Below are 22,557 nucleotides of genomic sequence, written 5' to 3' on the forward strand. Positions count from 1 at the left end.
AGTGAAGTAAAGACAAGGATAGAGATAGCTCAAACAGTATTCTTCAAAATGAAAAAGGTCTTCTGCAGTCACAACATAAGCCTCAGACTGAAAATCAGGCTTGTCAGATGTTACATTTTTTCTATCCTGCTCTATGGAGTTGGTCTCTGACAGAAAACCACTTGAAGAAACTAGAAGCATTTAAAATGTGGATTTACAGATTATTGTTACATATAAGATGGGTTAACAAAATCACAAATGAGGTGATAAGCCACCTGAGAAAGCAAAGGGAAATAATCAAAGCCATTAAAAAGCAAAAGTTAGAATATTTTGGACATGTGATGCGATACCCAGAAAAATACGACATCCTTCACTTAATCCTCCAAGGAAAGATTGAAGGCAAACGAGGTCCAGGCAGAAGAAGAACATCATAGCTTCAAAACCTTAGGGACTGGTTTGGACAAAACTCAGCAGCACTTTTTCATACGGCTGTTGACAAAAATAGGATTGCCAACATGATCGCCAACGTCCGATGACGGATATGACACAAGAAGAAAAAGAAGAAAGATGCACAAAATATACATTATGAAGTTGTAATAATTTCCTATTATCATATTAGAGAAAAGGTAACATATTTTTGTTAGTAATATGCACTGTTTGCCACTTCAGGGTTTAAAGCAAAAAATAAGATATACACAGTTGAATGTTTTTGAAGCCCAAACAAATTACTTTTTTGTTCTGATTAGTTGGCAGGTTTTTTAAACTTTTATTCATAAACATTTTTGAATACAGTGCATTGTCAGGGTATACCTTTTACAAATAAAAAAGACCAAAGAAAGGGTGATAGTAAATATTAACATAAACTAATAACAACAACAACAACAACAATAATAATAATAGCAATAATAATAATAATAATAATAATAATAATAATAATAATAATAGCAATAATAATAATAGCAATAATAATAATAATAATACTAATAATAATAATAATAATAATATAACCAAAAAGCTTTAACTGTTTCTTCTTAGATTGTTTACATTTTTGTCGATTATTGTGATTGTAGTTATATACATGTCTATTTTCAATACTAACATTCATAATCTTACTTTTTCTAATTTCTACCTCTTGTCTCTATCCATTCATAAAATTTATTCCAAATTAAAAAATATTCTGTATCTTCATCATCTTTAATTTTTAAAATTAGTTTGTCCATTTCAGCACAGTCCAAAATTTTTTGAATTACAACCTCCTCTGGTGGGGTGTTCACATTTTCCCAGTATTTAGTATATATGATCCTTGCTGCTGTCAGTATATGTAAAACTAAATATATGGTCCCTTTATCATAACCCTCCAATACTATACCTAAGAGACTTGTTTCTGGTTTCAACTCAATATTCTGTTTAATTATCATTTCCAGCCAGCTATGTATTTTCTCCCAATATTTTCTTGCTTTACTGCACATCCACCACATGTGATAGTAGATACCTGGGGTCTGATTGCATTTCCAGCACTTGACGGACAGATTACTGAACATATTTGCCAGTCTTGCAGGTGGTAAATGCCACCTGTAGAACATTTTATAGAGGTTTTCTTTGTATGCCAAAGCCATAGTCAATTTATAGTTTCTGTTAGTTGGCAGTTTTAAGTCACATTATTTTGAACATTGTATTAGGACAGCTATTGAGTTCTTTTCCTTTTTTCCAGCCTAACCATGATGTCCCTGCGGTTATTGCTTTAAATAGGATGGCGGATGTGATAGTGGGAACAATAGAGGGAACAACATGGTTGTGTGTATGTGTATGTGTAAGCTTACAGGTGAAAAATTGCTGCTCTGTCTGGTTAGTTACTACTGCTTTAAAAATTCATTGCCATAGGAAAGTTAAGAATTTATGCTAAGCTATATTGCGTACTGTTCTTATTTTGGAGGCAAAGGATGCCTCCCACAAACATTTTAAAATTTTATTTAAATCTTTATTTAAAAGTTATTCAAATTATTTATTAAAGATATTTCTGCACCCAAAATGATACACTTCTGGGTGGTAGACAGAAGAATTCCAAAAAGCAATCTCCCAAATACAATAATTCATAACAATTAGGCAATCTGGACGGAATATACGATCTACAATCCATTTCATTTAGGTTTAAAAGTGGATCATAGCACTCATCACAATGGTGGATGACCTTTGGTTGCCTCAGGATGGATGCAATGCATCTATTCTAGCTTTCTTTGACCTCTCAACTGCCTTTGATTTCGTTGACTATGGTATTCTTCTCGACCAGCTTAGAACAATGGGAGTGGAGGGACCTTTTTGTGGTGGTTCTCCTCTTTTTACCATGCCGGGCTCCAGTTGATTTGTTGGGGTAATAAGTCTAGTCCCTGTTGCAGGGTGCTTCAAAGATCTACTTTCTCTGTACTCTTCTTTAACAGATACATAAAATCATTGGAGAGGCCATCTGCCAGCATAGAGTACAATATCATCAGTAGGTTGATGATACTCAATTGTACAACATCTGCCCCTCATTATCCTGACAAAGGCCCAATGTCTGGAGGTTGTAAAGACCTAGATCAGGGGTGTAAAGCTCAATATTTTTGAGGGCCACATCAGCATTATGGTTGCCCACAAAAGGCCAGTTGCTTGTAAGACTATGACGACTCACAGCGACTAGGTGGGTGTGGCTGGTAGGTGTGGACAGCTCAATGCTGCTCACTGGGCGCAACTTACTTGGGATGGCTGGGTTAGGACGGAACAAGTCGCACTGGTTAACTCGACATGAGGACAATTTGGTGCCCCACAAGCTCCTTGCCTCCCCAAACTGTTGGTAGCTAAGCGCATGCGTGCACGCACAAACACAAAGCATATCTAAGTTTGGGGACTTTTATCCACAGAGGAAGGAGAGGGCCTTCTCCCCAAGACCAGGCATGATTGGCAGTTTGCAAGCTCAGATGTGAATAAAAATCTCCAAGTTTGGAATGGTGTATATATGCGTGTGCGTGTGTGTGCATGGCATGCCAAAGGAGACGTTCTTCTTCCAATCCGAGACATTGTTAGCATTTCCCAGTCTGGTGCCCTCTCCCAGCAAAGCAGGAGGTGGAGAATGACGCTGCTGCATGTGGAAGCGTGGAGGAGACAGTTTGCAAGAAGCAGTTTCCTCCGAGTCCAACTTCTGCCTTGATAGATCTCTGGAGAGCAAGAGGAGGAGGCAGAGGAGCAGTGCTCCCCGATCCTGCAAGCCAGATCTAATCAACATCTTGGGCTGAATCTGACCCACGGGCCTTGAGTTTCACATGTCTGAGCTAGATGAAGAAAAGCAAGCTCTGGCTTAATTCTGTCAACAACAGAGTGGCTCTGGGTTTTGGACCCAGAAAGTTTCTATCCTTCTATCCTTTAAGTAAGGTAGAAGTTCACAAGAAGAAATATCTTAGGCAAGCCTTCTTTTTGCAGCACTGCTGGCCACGTCACTGGCATCTGCTTGGATTATGAATTGCCATTCTGGATCTGGGTGTTGGAGGATCAGTTCTTCGGCGAAGAGCTTTTTTAATTTCTCGAAGGCTTTTTGACAGTCCATTGACCAAGCAAGTGGTTGGCTTGGTTGTGGCTTCGCAGGGGTTGGCCCCGTTTTTAACAGTTCTGTTAGGGGCAATGCGACTTCTGCGAATGCTGGAATAAACTGTCTGTAGAAGTTTACGAATCCCAGGAAGCTTTGCAGCTGTTTGCGAGTGTGTGGGGGTTGCCAGTCTAGCACCGCTTTTACTTTTCCTGGGTCCATTTCCACCCCTCTGCTGAATATGCGGTAGCCTAGGTAGTCAAGAGAGGTTTGGTGAAATTCTCATTTTGACAGCTTTGCGTAGAGCTTAGTGGCCAGGGTTTTTTTCAGCATTTGCCGCACCAGCTTTATGTGTTCTTCGAGGGTCTCGCTGAATATGAGAATGTCATCTACGTAAACTATGACCCCTTTGTATAAGTGTTCATGCAGCACTTCATTGATTAATTGCATGAAGACTGCTGGGGCCCCTTGCAGACCGAACAGCATGACTTTGAATTGGAAGCTGCCGAGCGGACAGTTAAAGGCTCTTTTTCATTCATCTCTCTCTTTGATTCTGATACGGTAATAGGCCTCCCTCAAGTCCAGTTTGGTGAACACCTTCCCCTTGGCTAAGTGGCTTAGCATGTCCTTCCTAAGTAGGAGGGGGTAGGTATTTTCCACGCACATGACATTAATTCCATGAAAATCCATGCAAAGCCTCATCCCATCTTTTTTTTTCTTTAAACATTACTGGGGCAGCCATCCTGGACTTTGTGGGTTGGATAAAGCCCCAGGCTAAGTTGGCATCGATGTACTTTCTTAGGTCTTCCATTTCCTTGGGAGTCATGGAGTACATCTTTGGCTTGGGCAGCTTGGCTCCCGGCACGAATTTGACTGCACAATCGGTCGGATGGTGAGGGGGGGAGGAAGTTGCAATTCTCTTTGCGAAAGACGCCCGATAGGTCTCGGTATTCCCTTGGCACTTGCGCCAGGCGGTCCATCGGTTGCAGGGGCTGCGGCCTGCTAGTATTAGCGTGGCTTACAGAGACTTGGCCTCAGTCGGGCTTTATGGGAGGCAGCGGTCCGATGCCTATATTTAACTTTCTATAGCCATCCTCTCAAGTGATGGTTGGTCCCCATTTGTCTAGCCAGGCAATCCCCAATATGATTGACTCAGTCATTTTTGGGGCTATGATGAATCAAATGAGTTCTCTTTTTTTTTTTAATTGAAAAGTTTTATGAAAAATACAAACACTTTCACCCCCACCCTTCCACCCTCAACCCCACCCTCCCCTTCTCACCCTCCCTTCCCCTCCCTCCCCCCCACCCCCCTCCCTAGACTTCCCAGAACGAGCACAGGGTATAGCATTCACAAACCAAAAACTAAAATGTGCTAACAAATTATTACATTTCATATTCTCCCTAGGTCCTTAACTCCTTATAACTCAGAAAAAACAAACATAAACTACTTAATATTATTTCATTCATAAGCTATATGAATCTTCTTATTCAGATACTTCTTCTGTATGTAATCAATCCATTTTCTCCATTCCGATATATATCTCTCATTTGAATGGTCTTTAAGGTATGATGAAATTTTTGCCATTTCCACCAAATGCACAACTTTTAATGTCCATTCCTCAATAGTAGGTGGATCTTCCTTCTTCCAGTACTGTGCCACCAGTAACCTGGCAGCCGTTATTAAGTTCAAAACCAGCTTAGTCTCTATTACAGTACAATCCGTAACTATTCCCAACAGAAAAAACTGTGGTGTAAATTTAATTTTTTTCTTCAAAATATTTTGAATAATCCACCATATTTTTATCCAAAAAGCCTTAATCTTTTTACATGTCCACCATATATGAAAATATGTAGCATCTTCACACTCACATCGCCAACACTTGGGTTGTAAATTTGGATACATACAAGCTAGTTTTTTTGGATCTAAATGCCATCTATAAAACATTTTGTAAAAATTCTCCCGTAGATTTTGTGCTTGTGTAAATCTTACATTTCTAACCCATATCTTTTCCCATGTTTCCATCATTGGTTCACCTACATTTTGTGCCCATTTTATCATACAATCCTTGACTAAGTCTGTTTCTGAGTCTATTTCCAGTAATGCATTGTACAACCTTTTTATGTGCATTTGACCTTCATCTCTTATTTGCTTTATCAAAGAATCAAATGAGTTCTCAATGATGACCCATTTCTAGTCTGACCAGTTCTGTGACTAATGTGGCATGGGCTCTGCCAATTAGTGTCTCATCGACCTGCTCAAAACGGATAGGTTGTGCTATGGGCCTCATACGTATGCCTAGCTGCTCAACTAAGGGGAGGCTGATTAGGCATCTAGTGCAGCCAGTGTCTATGATGGCTTCTACTTCCCCTTGGGGCCCTGTCTCCGGCACTACTATTTGGGTTTTGATAGTAAAGGGGTGGATGGCTTCACTTGCCATTGGGTCATCATCCCCTCTGCTTCCCTCAGCTAGAATTGGAATAACATTCGGAAGCCCAGTGACCATGCTGGCCACATTGGTAGCATTTAATGATGCCGGATGGTGGGGGAGGTGTTGCTGCTGGCAGCTTTGTTGCCATGCAGTGACCCAGAGGCCTTCTTGCCGGCTTCTCTGTAGTGGGCTTTCTATGAGGGTTGATTTCCACATCTAAGGCTATGGTATTGTTGTACCAAGCCTGTACGTGTTCCGGTGTTCCTCTGATGCCACAAGCTTTCTGAAGTTCTGGGTCTAGGGCTTCCTTGAAGTGATGGAGCAGTAGGCGTTCTGGCCAGTCTCTCAGCTTCCCAGACAGCCTCCAAAATTCCCAAATTAGCTCCTTAGGGCCTCAGTCAGCTTGCCTCAGTGCTTTGATCTGGGATTCAGTCTTTACTCGGTGGGCCATATCTTCGAACCGACCTCTGAGTAGTTGGACGAACTCATCGGCATCATCCAGCTTGGGGGCTTCTTCATCAGCTCAGCTATCCACTCTGAAGCCTCCCCCTCATTCATGCAATCTGCTATGGCTGAAATCAGATCCCGATCTGACAGGTATTGGTTTCCATATTGATTGATGTAGGCCCAGACTCGATTGAGAAATTAGGCTAGCTTCCCTGGGGTTCTGTGAAGGATTGCTTTGAAGCGTGGGGAATAGCTGCCAGCTGGGATTGCTGCTGAGCTAGTTGCTGAGCTTGCGCAGGATGCTGGGCTGGCACCGGCTGCTGGGCTGGAACTTGCTGTTGGGCTGCAGCTGGCTGTTGGACCTGCGCAGATGGCTAGACTGGTACCGGCTGGGGCCCCCAGACTCGGTGGCGGGAAGTACACTGGCTGGTAGATGGCCGCGGGTTGAAACATTGGGGCAGGTGTCCATTGATATTGCACCCACCCCTGACCACAGTAAAATGCCCATCCGGGAGGAATCTGGTCTGCAGGAGGCAGTCTGAATGCCAGCTGCTGGGGTAGAGTACTTGGTCCTAAAAGCCCCAGTTGTGGTCCCTGCAGCACCATGCCAGGCTGGTTCAGAAAATTCTGTTGCTGTGCCAATCTGATTCCCTCAGCGGCTGTCACTCCAGTAGCTCAGGCTCAGTGCAGGAAACTGTGGAGCAACCCACTGGGCACTCAGTGGTGCCACGGCTTCCTGGCTCGGGAAGGTGAACCTAGGTTGAGCCAGGTCCACTTAGGCTGCTCAGCCCCAATAGCTTGGGCAGGACTGGTCATGCTGAGTTGGTCAAACCGCTCTGGGAGACTGGCCAACGACTGGCTGCTTGATGGTGGCGGAAATCCCCATTCTCCAGTTTGCGGCACTGCATCCTCCATTCGAGGGTTGGGATCTGTCCCTCCCGGCATCCAACCAGTTGTGGTTCCAACAGCGTAGCTCCAGTGGTCGCCTCTAGGGACGGCATGGCTCTGGCAGCTTCGCCTTACAGGGTTAGATCCGGTTGCGCAGCTCTCTTAGGTGCTGGCTCTTTGGGCCAGGCACCCAGCTGCTGTTTCCTCTCTGCAGCTTCTGCTGCTTCCACCATGGCTTGGGATGGGTAGTAAATGATCTCGATGGGAGTCATCGAGCCAGTCCCCGTAGTTCCCTCTGTGGCTTTCTTTTCCTCCTCCATCTTCCCTGAGTCTCCATGCTGCCTGGTTTTGGGTCAGTGTTAGGGGCTCAGGACGCCAGACAGCACTCTGATATCCAGGGAGCTGGTATGTTGTTTAAAGGAGATTCGGATTAATGTCAGGGTTCCAAGTAACATCCCCAATGAAAGAAAACTCTGAGGCTTGAGTTTCCTCAAAGCTACATTTTATTAGAAATGTCATATTGGCACATCTGGGAAAACCCGAATCTGAAAGTTTTCAGGTTTTCCCTACCCAAAGAAAAGTTCAAGTCCCTACCCAACACCCACAAGTCCATCACATGGTCCAATCAAATACTGTCCCAACTGGGGATGCCTCCCAGTTCCCTTCCAGGTGCAGGACAAGTTGTCTTTGACTTCTTGAGAAAGGAATGTTATTATGACTATTTATCCCCATACAATCCCCCCTCCCAGTTTCCCATAGTAGTAAACGTGGCAGGTCTGAAGGCCTAATACAAAAGATGGCTTCCAGACCTGACATTAAGATTAAAATACAATTTAAACAGAATTTTTATAAAATTTATATATTTTTATAAAATTGTATAAAATCGGAATTCAATTTAAGAAAAAACAACAATATACATTTTAAAAAACACAAATAAATAACTTCAAAAAGTAGTAAAGAAAAAAAACAAATTCTATAAACTCTGAACAAGATGTTATCATTATTCCGAAGATAAATGCATATAACCTTATAAATTCAACTTTAATTTAAATTCATACTTTAAAATTCAATTTAAATTCATTAAAAAAATTTTATCTGTAGGTTGTTGGAAAGTTTCTATTTTACCCAGTGTTGATATCTTCTTCTCTCAAAATCAGTCAAAATCTTTAACCACAAATTCCTTATTCTTTACAGGTTTTTTATTTGTGTAAATGCAAAGTAACCAAGCGTCTCTCTCTTTCTATATATGACTGGAATGGAACTGGACACTATATAATTGTTTCCTCACTATACCATACTCACTCCAACATTTCAATTCTGGTGCACTTATTGTCAACTCAATTTGTGTTGACTGCAGTATCAGACTGTTTCTCATATAAAACACACACACACTTCTAATCCCACAGAACCCAGACATTTCTTTTGTCATTTGTAGGGCAGCCTTCATAACATTGACAGCCAGAGTATGAGGTTGCTTCTTTTTATTTCTATTACTTCTGGATTTTTGGAGACACTGGAAGGAAAATAAAAGGAGCAGCTACCTCCTAAAAGCAGATTACCTCCTTAACAAATTCATTCCTCAGTTTGTACTGTTTCTGAAATGGATTAGGGGGATTTAGAGCAGAAATTAGGGGGACTTAGAGAAGAAAACCGGTGGAAATCGAAGACTACCTGGATGCCATCCTCAAAGCGCCAGAGGCCGGATCCTCTGATTCCCTGGTGAGTAGAGAGCCCTATTCCAGTGAGTAAGATTCCCCTGGAGCGTGATTCCCATGTGGAGCCCAGCGCTAAAGCCCCTGATCCCCAGCCTGTTTCCTGTGCAAAGCCTGACAGATCGCATGATTCCCTGATTCCTGGGCGGAGCCTGTCAGAGCACCTGGAGCCCTGCAGAGTGTGAAGCCCGGCATAACGCCTGATCTCCAGAGCCCAGCATGCTGCCCCAATGTGTTCTTCCTCAGAGCATCTTCCCCAGAGGCCTGTGGAGCGCTGTCCTGTGGAGCTGATCCCCAGCGTGTGCCCAGTGAGTTCTTCCCAGAGCATCTTTTCCGGAGCTGATTCCTGGAGCCTTGCAGAGCTGATCCTCGTGGAGCTGATCCCCAGCAAGTGCATTGTGTGCCCGGAGCCCTGCGGAGCGCTACAAAAAGCTGAAGCCCCTCATCCTCTGGTGAATCCCTGAATTAGAGATATCACCCCTTAAGCCCCTGAACAAAAAGTTCTCCATTGATTCAAAATCTCTACCAATATCTTCTACCTCAACAGGAAGCAATCTACTTCACCAGGAAACAATCTAGTTAGAAATTCAAACAAAATCAAATAATTTAATTATTAGACTGGTCAGGCAATAATAATCACACTGATTAATTAATTTGTTGATGGACTAATTAATTTGCTAGACATTGATTTATTATTGACATTGATAATTAATTTGATTGATTAATTTGCTAGACATTCATTTATTATTGACATTGATTAATTAATTTTGTCAAACATTGACTGATCATTGACCATGCCAGGCAAAAACTCCAAAAACTCCACCACCAAACACCCACAAACAAAAGGTATCACTATCAACGATGACCCAAACGATTCCAGCACATGCTATAAATGTAATGAATCTATCAACGAATATGATGAATTCAAGAAATGCCATATATGTGCTAAATATGCCCATTACACCTGCCTGAGAATAAACAAACAGGTAGCCAATTTCTTACAAGCAACTCCTACATTTCCCTATCTATGTCTATCTTGTTTACCAAAACTGGATAACTTAATTGCAATGTCTGATAGGGTCCATATCATAGAAACAACCATAAAGACACAGCAAACAATCATAGACTCCATAGAAAGAAGTTTAGAAGCACGTTTACTAGCATGTTTAGAATCACGTTTTACATCTTTTGAAAAAAAAATTACAGCACAGAAAAATGAAAACTCAACAGATCAAAATCCTATCCCAATTCAACAACCATTACCTCAACCACAACCACAAATATCCACCAACCAACCAAACAACATCTCCATACTCATCAAAGATACCATTGAGCGCGAACAAAAATATCATAACGCTATTTTATTTGGATTAAATGACACCAATGAATGTGATATCACAAAGGTTCGCAACATCATCAGTAGCCATCATACACCAACCATCTCCCTTGATGAAATCATCAAAATTTCCAGAGATGGCCCAGAGTACAAGAACAGTGACGGCTCAGTGGCCCCACGATTCTGTAGAGTCGTTTGCAAAAATGAATCCAGCAAACTCAAGTTCATTTATACTATAAATTCAATTGCGAGATCCAACCCCAACCATAACAAACTTTGATCACGGCTTGACCTATCCTTACTACAATGAATCCGCTCCCGTGAACTCCACGCAGAACTCAAAAGATGCCAAGACTAAGGTGACTCTGACTTATACATTGACTACCATGCCGACTGCATAAAAAGTAAGACCCACAATCAATCCCCCAACATCCAACCCTCCATCACCCAAAACTAGGTACACACGCCCCTTACTTCCTCAATACCAACCACTACTGACCTTAAATGCAAGCTAATAAACACAAGAAGCATTGTAAACAAAATGCCTGAACTCCTCCTCTTATTAAATACTGCTACATTTGACATTATATTTGTCTGCGAAACATGGCTAAACGCACTCCCCTGACTCCATTATCACAGTAAGAGACTATCATGTTTACCGGTCTGATCGCGAAACCCGCAAAGGAGGTGGAGTAGCTATCTTCTATAAAAAGTCACTAAACCTAAAAAATATTCAAGTTACACATGAACTCGCTCTTCTGGAAACCATAGTCTGTGAACTGTCCTTAAATACCACACTTCTTACTATGTTACAGAGCCCCTGATTATGACATCACACAGGCAAACAAGTTAACTTCACTACTAACGTAAGAGTCCATACCCTCTTTATCTTTCTTGGTGACTTCAACCTACCTCATATTAATTGGACCCTAAACAAATGTACAACTGAATTCAACCATACAACCCTATACAATGCTGTTACTAATCTGTGTCTAGATCAACTAGTAACTAACAACACTAGACTCAACAACTGCCTCAATCTCATCTTCTGCAACAGCTTAAACTCAATTTATGGACTACAAATAAAAGAACCCTTTTCCAACAGTGACCACAGCATGATTGACTTTTGTCTCAAAAATCACCATAATAATGGGATACGTATCTTATGCCACCAGAGTTGAAATTCTGGGCTTAGATAACTTAGAACTACGCTGCCTTCGGTATGACCTAAGCATAGTTCATAAAATCATCTACTACAATGTCCTACCTGTCAATGACTACTTCAGCTTCAACCACAACAATACACGAGCACACAATAGATACAAACTTAAAGTAAACTCGATTGCAAAAAATACGATTTCAGCAACAGAGTGGTCAATGCCTGGAATGCACTACTTGAGTCAGTGGTTTTATCCCAAAACCCCCAAAACTTTAAGCTTAGACTGTCTACTGTTGACCTCACGCCATTCCTAAGAGGTCTGTAAGGGGCATGCATAAGCACACCAGCATGCCTACCGTCCCTGTCCTAATGTTCCCTTTATTTGTATTCATTTTATGTATTCAAATCATGTTTATACTTATATATATTATCTAATACAGGCTTGACAAAATAAATAAAATATCAAAATCTGTTCTTCTGTGAGATAACCTTTCAAATTGATTTAGGAGCCAGTTTTTCTATCTTCCGTTTAAATTGTTCCATCTGCTTATATTCAGTGAGTGTTTCTGAAAGAGTTCCAACTTAGACTAAGATCCACCAGTCACCCAAGTATTATTCTTTCTATTGCATTGCAATGGTTCATATTAAGAAAATACTATATATTTTTTCTCCTTAATATTCCGTTAAATGTTACTTCTCCACTTTAACCTTTTTATTTTGCCATGTTATCTACCTCTTTGTAATTTCTTAGTGCCTTTATCAAAATCCAATGGTATATATTTCAAATCTGTTTTCAGTTACAATTGCTTCCTCTTTTCATATTCTAGAGCCATCTGCTCTACTTTGTTTTATTTTCAGCTCACTTAAAATATAGAAGAAATAATAGTAATGGTAATAATAATAATAATAATAATAATAATAATAATAATAATAATAATAATAATAATTCCTGATTCTGCCACCTGTTGGTAGAATCAGGAATTATTATTCCTGATTAGGAATTATTATTCCTCCCTCACCAATTCCTGATTCTGCTACCCAACAGGCAGGTAGGCCCCCCTGTTCCTGATTCTGCCACCCAACAGGTAGGTAGGCCTCTTTCCTCCCCCACTCATTCCTGATTCTGCCACCCAACAGGCAGTCTTTAAGCCTCTTTCCTCCCCCCCATTCCTTATCCTGCCTTTCTGCCACTAAGCAAGCAGTTAGGCTGCCGTGGCTGAGCCTGGACAGCTATTCAGTGCAGTTCCTACGGTTATGGGATTATCATTTTTGGATCAGTAGTGGCTTAGCCACCGTGAACCAACCTAGGCACCTACCATCACTAATGATGAGAAGGAATCAACAAAATTCCACACTGGATCAGTCGTTGCCCGGGTAAATAAGGACCGTGTCAGATGCTATGGCTCCTGGACATCTATTGAAAAAGGGGCTACAGGGCTCAGTTGTTACTGCTAGAGAACCATGGCGTGCAACTGCAAAACGACTAAAACTAAAGTGCAAAACTTGGACAACTGAAGAAAATCGAGAAATCATCAAATATTATTACCAGGCAGAACCAACAGCCAGGAGATTTCAAAAATGAATGATGCAACTGTGGAAGAAAAAACACCTGGAAAGTGACGTAACTGAACAAAGATTAATGGATCAAAGACACTTCATCATCCATAATAAAGTTTTCACAGATGTGGAAATGCAACAACTAGAAATACTGGCTAAAAAGAAAGCAACAAGTAATGATGAGCAGGCTGAAGAAACTGTTCCAACACCTGAACAAACTGACCAACCAGTGGAAGAAACCAACATACAGGATGAAAATCCTCCTGTGCAACAACTCGAAAGTGAAGAGCTAAGTGATCTAGCAAAATTGCTGAAAGAAAAGATTGAAAACCACATCAAAGAAAACATAGAAAGAAAAAAACTACCTACCATTTGCGAAGTGCATAGCAAATGAGTGAAAGATCTACTAACTGCCGTGAACAGCATTTTAATGTCCATCCCATCCAGCACACCATATGAAACCAACCAATGTATAGCACAGCCACCATTATAACTGCAGAACTGGGTTATAAAATGCCAAAAAAGAAACACACTGGAACACCAAAGTAGAAAATTCGACTTGAAAATAAAATAAAAAAACTACGAGGAGATGTCAGCAATCTGAAGTACTTGAAAGAAGGAAAACTAAATAACAAAAAGCTGAAAAATAGTTTACACAATAAATACAACCTGGAGGAAAAAACAATAACGGAAATCATGGAAGAACTAAAACAACATGTAATAGCAACAGGAAAGAAAATTGAAAGATACAAAGGACGAATTAAACAATATTGTGAAAATGTCCAATTCAGAAGAAACCAACACCTCTTCCCTTAATGAAAATCGAATCCAAACTAATGTTCACCCATGTAAAGAAAAAACTTTGAACTTTTGGAAAGAACTGTGGGAAAACCCAGTGGAACACAACAAAACTGCCTCCTGGATCAAAAATATTCAACAACAAACAACACAAAACAAAATGGAAAATATTGTAATAACAACTGACATGGTTGCAAAACAAGCAAAGAAGGTCAAGAACTAGAGTGCACCTGGCCTGGACAAACTGCATGGATACTGGCTAAAACACCTGACCAGCCTCCATCATCGCATGGCCACTCAATTTGATCAAATGCTTCAAAATGCAACAAATGAAGAATGGTTAACAGCTGGTCGAACATACTTGATAATGAAAGATCCAGAAAAGGGAATAGAGCCAAGCAACTATCGCCCAATTACTTGTCTGCCAACAACATTCAAACTTTTTACAAGAATACTGGCAAATTCAGTATTCAATCATCTGATGGAAAACAGTTTGTATCCAGTAGAACAAAAAGGAAATTATAAAAAATCAAGAAAAACAAAAGATCAGCTGCTCATTGACAGAGCCTTGGTAGTACAGTGGTCTAAAGCACCCTGTTATTAAGACCAGCTGCCTGCAATTACTGCAGGTTCGAATTTCGCCAAGGCTCAAGGTTGACTCAGCCTTCCATCCTTTCTAAGGTAGGTAAATTGAGGACCCAGTTGTGGGGGCAATAAGCTGACTTTGTATAAATATACAAAAGAATGAAGGCTATTGCTTAGCGCATTGTAAGCTGCCCTGAGTCTCCGGAGAAGGGCGGCATATAAATCAAATTAAAAAAAAAATGGGGACTTCCGGTTGGTGACCTGCGGCGATATGGCGTTGAGTGAGTGACCGCTGCTCCTCAATACCATTAGTCACCGTGTTTTGGGGTCCCCTTGAGGGGCGTGGAGCCCGGAGAGCCCCACGGACGAGAGAGCGAGCCGGGTGAGCATGAAAGCGGGGGGCAAAACGCTGATCGCAAGACCGGGCGGCTCTGTCAAACCCAACACGCGTGAGTCAGCCAATTTAATGGCCGACACGAAGCCGCGGTAACCAGCAACCAGATTGGAAGCAAGGAAGATCGGATGTTGCAGTGCTGATCAATACACACCTTCCCAGCATCGCGGAAAGAGGACATCAGGAAAGGGGTCGGTGAAGTCGGGTGGAGAGTCTCACTAACGAGAGAAGCGGCGATTGAAAGTTTCCGAAGTTCCTTGACAGAGAGAGAGCCCGACAAGCCGGCATTGAAATAAGAAATAAATTTCCACTGACAGTGTGCGTGCCAAGTGAGGATCGGTGAGAAATTCAAGACCAGCACTTATTTCCCCTTTTTACTGTGATAAAACTAGACCTAGCTGAGGCTGAAATTGGGTGGATCGAGTCTGGCTTCTTTTTTTTTTTTCTTGTGTAACGAACAGGAAGCTCAGCCATTAAAGTGACTTGACAGAGGAATAAACTGCTTAGAGGTGGACAGTCTAGCAGCAAGAAACATGATAGAGTGCTGAACTCGGAGGAATGTCCTAAGCTTGCAGAAGAACAGAGACTAAGCAAAAAAAAAAAAAAGAGAGAGAGACTAGAGTATATCCCAAGGAGGGAAATTTGAAAAAAAAAAAGGCTTTTGAACCTCTAGATATTCTGTCCTCAGTATTCTGACTGTTAAAATTGTAAATATCTCGATAAATTGTTTTTGCTTGGACTAGATATATATAATATACCCTCAAATTATGAAATCTTAAATTTTTCTATATATATTCCGCTGCTCAGCATTTACAGTATTTACAGTATTTATATTATTTTTATAGTATTTAAAATTATAATTGTATCTAAAATCTAAAATCAAGTATTTAAAAATTTTACATTTACAGTACTTATAGTATTTTAAGCACTTAAAAAGTACAATATTTAGCCAAATTAATTGCTATATTGATATATTGAGTGTGAATTGTTGATTAATTGATATATTGATTCCATATCATTGAATTGTTTAATTTATATCCACTAAACTAACATTTAATATATTTAAATGGTACATTGAGTATAAGGTATTGTGACAAATTTGAATCACCCCATAGATATTGATACTGATTGTCTATCGGAAATTTAGCTAAACTTGGTTATAAATTTAGAAGAAAAAATTAGATTATAGAATTATAGATATATAAATATTTATAAAAAAGGAGAAAACAGAGGCGCTAACTGGCGAATGAGAATTTGGAGTAATATTGATAAGATAATTAGAGAACAAAAAAAAATTCTGAAAGAAATGACAAGCATGTCATATACAGCGGGGAAAACAGGAAAAAAGACTCCCTCAAATCCTACCATAGCGACAACTTCTCCGGCGACACAAAAATCAACAGACAGCTTGGCAATGCAAACCTTGCAAGCATCATTAACCCTGATTCAAGAAACGATGATGGCAATGCAGGAAAAACTGTTAAATAATCATGTTGAATTAAAATCAGACATACATGCATTGGACCAGAAAATGAATGAAATCCAAACATCAATAGTTAATAATGAACAACGAATTTAAAAAGCTGAAACAAGAATTGACCAAACTGAAAAGAAATTGGATACTGTGGATCAAACATTGACAAGTCAAAATAAAGAGCTAGAAGATTCAATTATCCAATTGGAGATGGACCGGGCTTCCTTTTATTTGCGATTTCAGAACGTTATCGAGGATAAAGAGGAAGACCTAGGTGAAAAGATGGCGGAGCTGATAGCTGATGCACTCCACCAAGACAAACAGGCGATAATTAGGGAGTTGGACGACGTATACAGGGTCCAGACTAACTATGCAAGAAGGAATAAGCTTCCTAGAGAAGTACATATTCGCTTTGCAAGGAAAAAAGTTAAAGATACCTTATACAATATGGCAAGAGACGAACAGATAATGTACCGAGGAAAAGAAATAATAATCCTAAAACAGATACCAAGAAGGGTTCAGGAGATGAGAAAAGGATATAGATTTTTGGCCATACAGCTGAATAAAAGAAAGATATTATTTAGGTGGCTTCTCCCAGAAGGGATGCTAATAACCTGGCAAGGAAGGAAAATTAAAATAGAAAGCCTGAGTACAGCACAAGATTTCCTTGACCAGCTGAGAGGTGTGGAAGAAGAGCAGGGTAGTAAGGAAAACCTAGAAACAGTAGCTGTGGAGGAGGAAGCCTTACACCAACAGAACACGAACGAAGCAACCGTAGAGGAGAAGACAGAAGAAGAAGAAGAAGAAGCCAAAGAGAAGAAAGTAAGACCAGTAAGGGCTGTAAGAAACAAACAAGAACCAACAACCAGACAGGGGTATAGCGATGAATGACTTGAAACTAATATCTGTAAATGTCAATGGTCTAAATGACTATAAAAAGAGGAAAAGAATATTAACAAAACTAGGTAAACAAAACGTTGATATAATGTGTTTGCAAGAGGTGCACATAAAAAAAGAAGAGAGTAAATGTTTAGAATATAAAAAATTTGGTCAAACATTTGATTCATTGGCAGAGAAAAAGAAGAGGGGGGTGGTAATCTATGTTAAAAAAGGAATTAAAGCAGAACTAAAATTTAAAGATACAAAGGGTAGAATCCTCATGATTGAAATTAAGAGAGGGAATTCTAAGGTATTATTAGTGGGTATTTATGCCCCAAATAAAAAACAGGGAGAATTTTTCAAGAAACTTCATGAACAATTAGTGAAAATGGCATATAATGAAATCTGTATGATAGGGGATTTTAATGGCATTGTGGATTCGGAGAAGGACCATAAGAGCAATAAAGTAAAAAAAAATAAAAGGACAAATCTACCGAGAGCTTTCTTTGAGTTAGTTGATGAATTAGATTTAATTGATATTTGGCGTACCCTGCACCCAAACGATAGGCAATACACCTTCTTTTCAAATGCACAAAAGTCGTGGTCCAGAATTGACATGGCATGGGTCAGCAGAAATTTGGGGTTAGAAATCAGAACAGCGGTAATCAATCCAAATGATTGGGCAGACCACAATCCACTAGAAATCAGATGGAAGCCTGTTCAGAGAAAACACCAACGGAGGTGGAGATTTAACTCTAAATTACTGGGCGATAGAGACTGTATACAAAAACTCAAAGATGAAATAAATTTTTTCTTTAAGGAAAATGAAAACAAAGGCACACCTCGCACAATAGTTTGGGATACAATGAAGGCCTATTTGAGAGGAGTCGTGATTTCATATACCGCACACAAAAATAAAGAAGAAAGGAAGACCTTGGAAGAATATTTAAATCATATAGGTGAATCAGAAAGAAAACTTCAAGATAACCCAGAAGATGAAACAGCCAAAGAAAACTGGATGATGTGGAAGCATAAAGTAAATATCATGGAGCAAGAAGAGCTGGCACAAAGAATGAAAAGAACGAAACAATATCTTTTTGAGAATACTAACAAATCGGGTAGGTGGCTGGCCTATAAATTAAAAAAGGAAAACGAAAGGGGAATAATTCATACCTTAGAAGACTCTAAGGGTAAAATATTGACAAATGAGGAAGAAAAACTGGATAGGGTGAGAGAATACTATGAATCCCTATATAAAGAAGAGGAGGTACCGGATGACAAAATAGAACAATATTTGACAAAAGCAGAGCTCCCACAAATAACTGATGATGAGAAAGAAATGCTTAATAGAAAGATTACAATTGAAGAATTAAAAGTAGCTCTTTCCAAACTGAAAAATAACAAAGCTCCAGGACCCGATGGATTCCCAGGGGAAATATATAAAAAATTAGAAGAAACACTCCAACCGAAATTAGTAGAAATTTTTAATGATGCACTGGTAGAATATAAAATTCCAGAGTCATGGAAAGAGGCGCATGTTACACTTGTGCCGAAAGAAGGTGCCGACCCAAAACAAATTCAAAACTATAGACCAATTTCGCTCCTAAATACTGACTATAAATTATTCATGGGCATAATGGCAGAAAGAATGAAAAAGATTTTAAATAATTGGATATATAAAGATCAGAATGGATTTCTCCCAGGGAGACAAATTAGGGACAATTTGAGAATCGTGTTAGACACTTTAGAGTACTATGAAGAACACCCCGAGAAACAGATGGCCCTGATTTTTGTTGATGCTCAAAAGGCATTTGACAATCTAAATTGAAAATTTATGACTAAACAAATTGAGATTATGAAATTCGGAACAAATTTTGAAATGATGATTAAATCCATATATAATAACCAAAAGGCGAGTATTCTGGTGAATGGGGATAGGACCAAAACATTCCAAATTAGTAAAGGAGTAAGGCAAGGTTGTCCCCTATCCCCACTATTGTTTATTTTGGCCCTAGAAGTTCTTCTACGGAAAATCAGAACCAATGAGGAAATAAAAGGATTGAGGATCAGGAAGGAGACCTACAAGACGCAAGCATTTGCAGACGACATAGCTCTAATCCTCGAAGATCCCATAGAATCGGGACCAAAAGTATTAGAGGAACTAAGTAAATATGGAGAGGTGGCAGGTTTCATATTGAATAAAACTAAAACCAAAGTATTGATCAAGAACACAACAGAGAGCCAGAAAAACGAGATAGAAGAAGTATTAGGATTACAGGTTGCCAAAAAAATTAAATATCTAGGAATTTGGATTACATCAAGATGTTCGACCCTGAAAGATGATAATTATACCCCCCTAATTAGAAAAATGAAACAAGACCTAGACAGATGGAAAAAAATAAGATTATCACTATTGGGCAAGATAGCCACAATTAAGATGAACATCCTCCCTAGAATATTATTCTTATTCCAAAATATACCGATATATTTAGATAAAAATTTTTTTCTAGAATTAGACAAAATTATCAGAGAATTTATATGGGAAGGGAAAAAACCGAGATTTTCCATTAAAATTTTAAGGGGCAAAAGAGACATAGGCGGATTTGGACGCCCGGACTGGCAAACATACTACAGGGCAGCTAAGCTAGTTTGGATAAGAGATTGGATCACCTTGGAAAATGAGAGGATACTTACCCTAGAAGGTCATGACTTGCAAAAAGGGTGGCACGCCCACATTTGGGACATGGAGAAGAAAAGGAAGACATATTTCCATAGACATAAAATCAGAGGCTCCCTGATACAAACATGGATCCAGATCAGGCAAAAATATTATAAAAAAACCCCAAATTGGCTCTCAACGATGGAGGCCCTGACCCACCCCAATAGAAGGGAGAGGGAGAAAATGGGCAGATATAAAGATATTTTAGACGAAGGAGGGAGGCTTAAATCAAATGATACCCTACGAGAGTAAGGAATAATCTTAGATTGGTGGACTTACTTACAAGTGAAATCCAGATACCAGAGAGATAAAGAACAATACGGTTTAGAATTTGGACCAAATGGATTGGATAAAGTCCTGTTGGGAACAAATAAAAAGATCCTGGCAAAACTATACAATTACTTACTAGGCGACGATAAGTTTGAAGATGTCACAAAGAACCAAATAATTGCATGGGAGAAAAATACAGGGCGTGATATAAATTTTGGAGAATGGGAGGAGGCATGGAATAGGAATCTTAAATTGACCAGAGCGGTGACATACAAGGAAAATCAGTACAAAATGTTCCACAGATGGTATTTAGCCCCGGCCAGACTAGCAAAAATATACACCCCAACTGTTGGAAATGCGGCCACGGTCAAGGCACCTTCTTTCACATGTGGTGGACATGCCAGGAAGCGAAAGGATACTGGAACAAAATTAGGAGGTGGATAAATGAAATAATAGATGAAGATATTGAATTAACACCAGAGATTTTCCTCCTGGGAATAATAAAGAAGCCATATAGAAAGGAAATGATACATTTAATGATCCATATAATTACAGCCGCCAGATTGGCATATGCACAGTACTGGAAAGAGAAAACTCAACCACCAGAAGAGCTTACAATTAAGAAAATACTCGAGTGCGCAGAGATGACTAAATTAACCTATGAATTAAATGATGAGAAGATAGTGTATTATTTGGTGTGGGAAAGGTGGTATAAGTGGTTGCATGATAAAATGAAAGGAAGACCTAAAGGTGTGCTAAATATTGATTAAAAGTGAGCTGAAATATCACCAACTATTATTTATGTAAATAGTTAAAACACTGTACATCTGATAGTAACTGAAAATATTATTATACTTATATGTTTTATGTCTTTGTTTGAATGTTTTGTTTTTCTTTTTTTTTTCTATTTTTTTTTCTTATTTCTGTTTTGTTTGTAAAAAACCTCAATAAAGTTTCTATATATAAAAAAAAATAGTACTAAAAATGCAAAATGAAGAAAAACAAATTTAAATATGGCATGGATTGATTACAAGAAGGCATTTGACTCATTACCCCACAGCTGGATTAACACCTGTCTGGAAAACTTTGGAATTAGCAAAAATATTTGTACATTTTTTAAAGCAAATATGCAAAAATGGAAAACAGTTCTAACAGCAAATGGGGAGAACATTGGTGAAGTCAACATCAGACAAGGGATCTTCCAGGGGGACTCACTTTAACCACTACTGTTCAACATCACATTAATTCCATTGACAATAATCATATGAAACACAAAACTGGGATACCAAATCTCAAGCCAACATGGCAAGATAAACCATCTACTATACATGGATGACTTAAAAATGTATGCAAAAAGCCCCACTGAATTTAAATCAATATTCAACACAGTTCAACTGTTCAGCAGTGACATCAAAATGAACTTTGGACTTGAAAAATGTGCTATATTATCCATGCAGCAAGGAAAAATGGAAAAAAATAGAAGGAATAGAACTGGGAAATGGAAACATAGTGAAAGTATTAGCAAAGGATGATGGTTACAAATACCTAGGCATATTGGAAGCAGATAACATCTTGAATGGAAAAGTCAAAGAGTCAACGCAAAAGGAATACATCAGGAGGGTCCGCAAAATATTAAAATCAAAGCTGAATGCTGGAAACATAATTAAAGGCATTAATACATGGGCAGTTCCAATGATACGCTACTCAGCTGGAATCATCAACTGGACTTTGGCTGAACTGGAAAACTTGGACAGGAAAATGTGCAAACTTTTGAATATGTACCATGCTTTACACCCACAAAGTGACATTGACAGGTTGTACCTGCCAAGAAAAATAGGGGACACAGCAGGGGTGAAATGCTCCCGGTTTGGACCAGATTGCCCAATCCGGTAGCAATGGCAGTGGGTGGTTCGGAGAACCGGAAGCAAAAATCCCTGAGGGCCCCCCCTCCTTGCCCAGCTGAGCCACGTGATCATCATAGGTTGTTTTTTTTACTTTTAAAAGCATTTTTTCTACAACCTCTTTGGCCAAAAAATGCTTTTAAAAGTTAAAAAAAAAAGCCTCTGACAATCGCGCAGCTCAGCTGGGATCGTCAGAGACTTTTAAAAGTATTTTTTTCTGCAACCCCTTCGGCCAAAGAGGTTGTAGGGAAAATATGCCTTTAAAAGCCTCTGGCAATTCCAGCTGACTTGCCTGATCGTCAGAGGCTTCTAAAAGCATTTTTTTCTGCAACCTCTTCAGCCAAAGAGGTTGTAGGGGAAAAAATGCCTTTAAAAACCTCTGGCGATCCCAGCTGACTTGCCTGATCGCCAGAGGCTTCTAAAAGCATTTTTTTCATCAATCTCTTAAAGTTGTAGAAAAAATGCTTTTAAAAGTTA

General features: G+C 39.6%; 1 protein-coding gene across 1 annotated transcript in view; it reads right to left on the minus strand.

The window, feature by feature from the left end:
* The window catches only part of TEDC1 (tubulin epsilon and delta complex 1), a 68,183-nt gene that overhangs the window by 1,396 nt on the left and 44,230 nt on the right, over positions 1-22,557 (minus strand). The window lies entirely within an intron of this gene.

This window comes from Pituophis catenifer, unplaced genomic scaffold, assembly GCF_029215685.1.
Source record: "Pituophis catenifer annectens isolate HBS135680 unplaced genomic scaffold, rPitCat1.0.hap2 SCAF_3, whole genome shotgun sequence".
NCBI lineage: Eukaryota > Metazoa > Chordata > Lepidosauria > Squamata > Colubridae > Pituophis > Pituophis catenifer.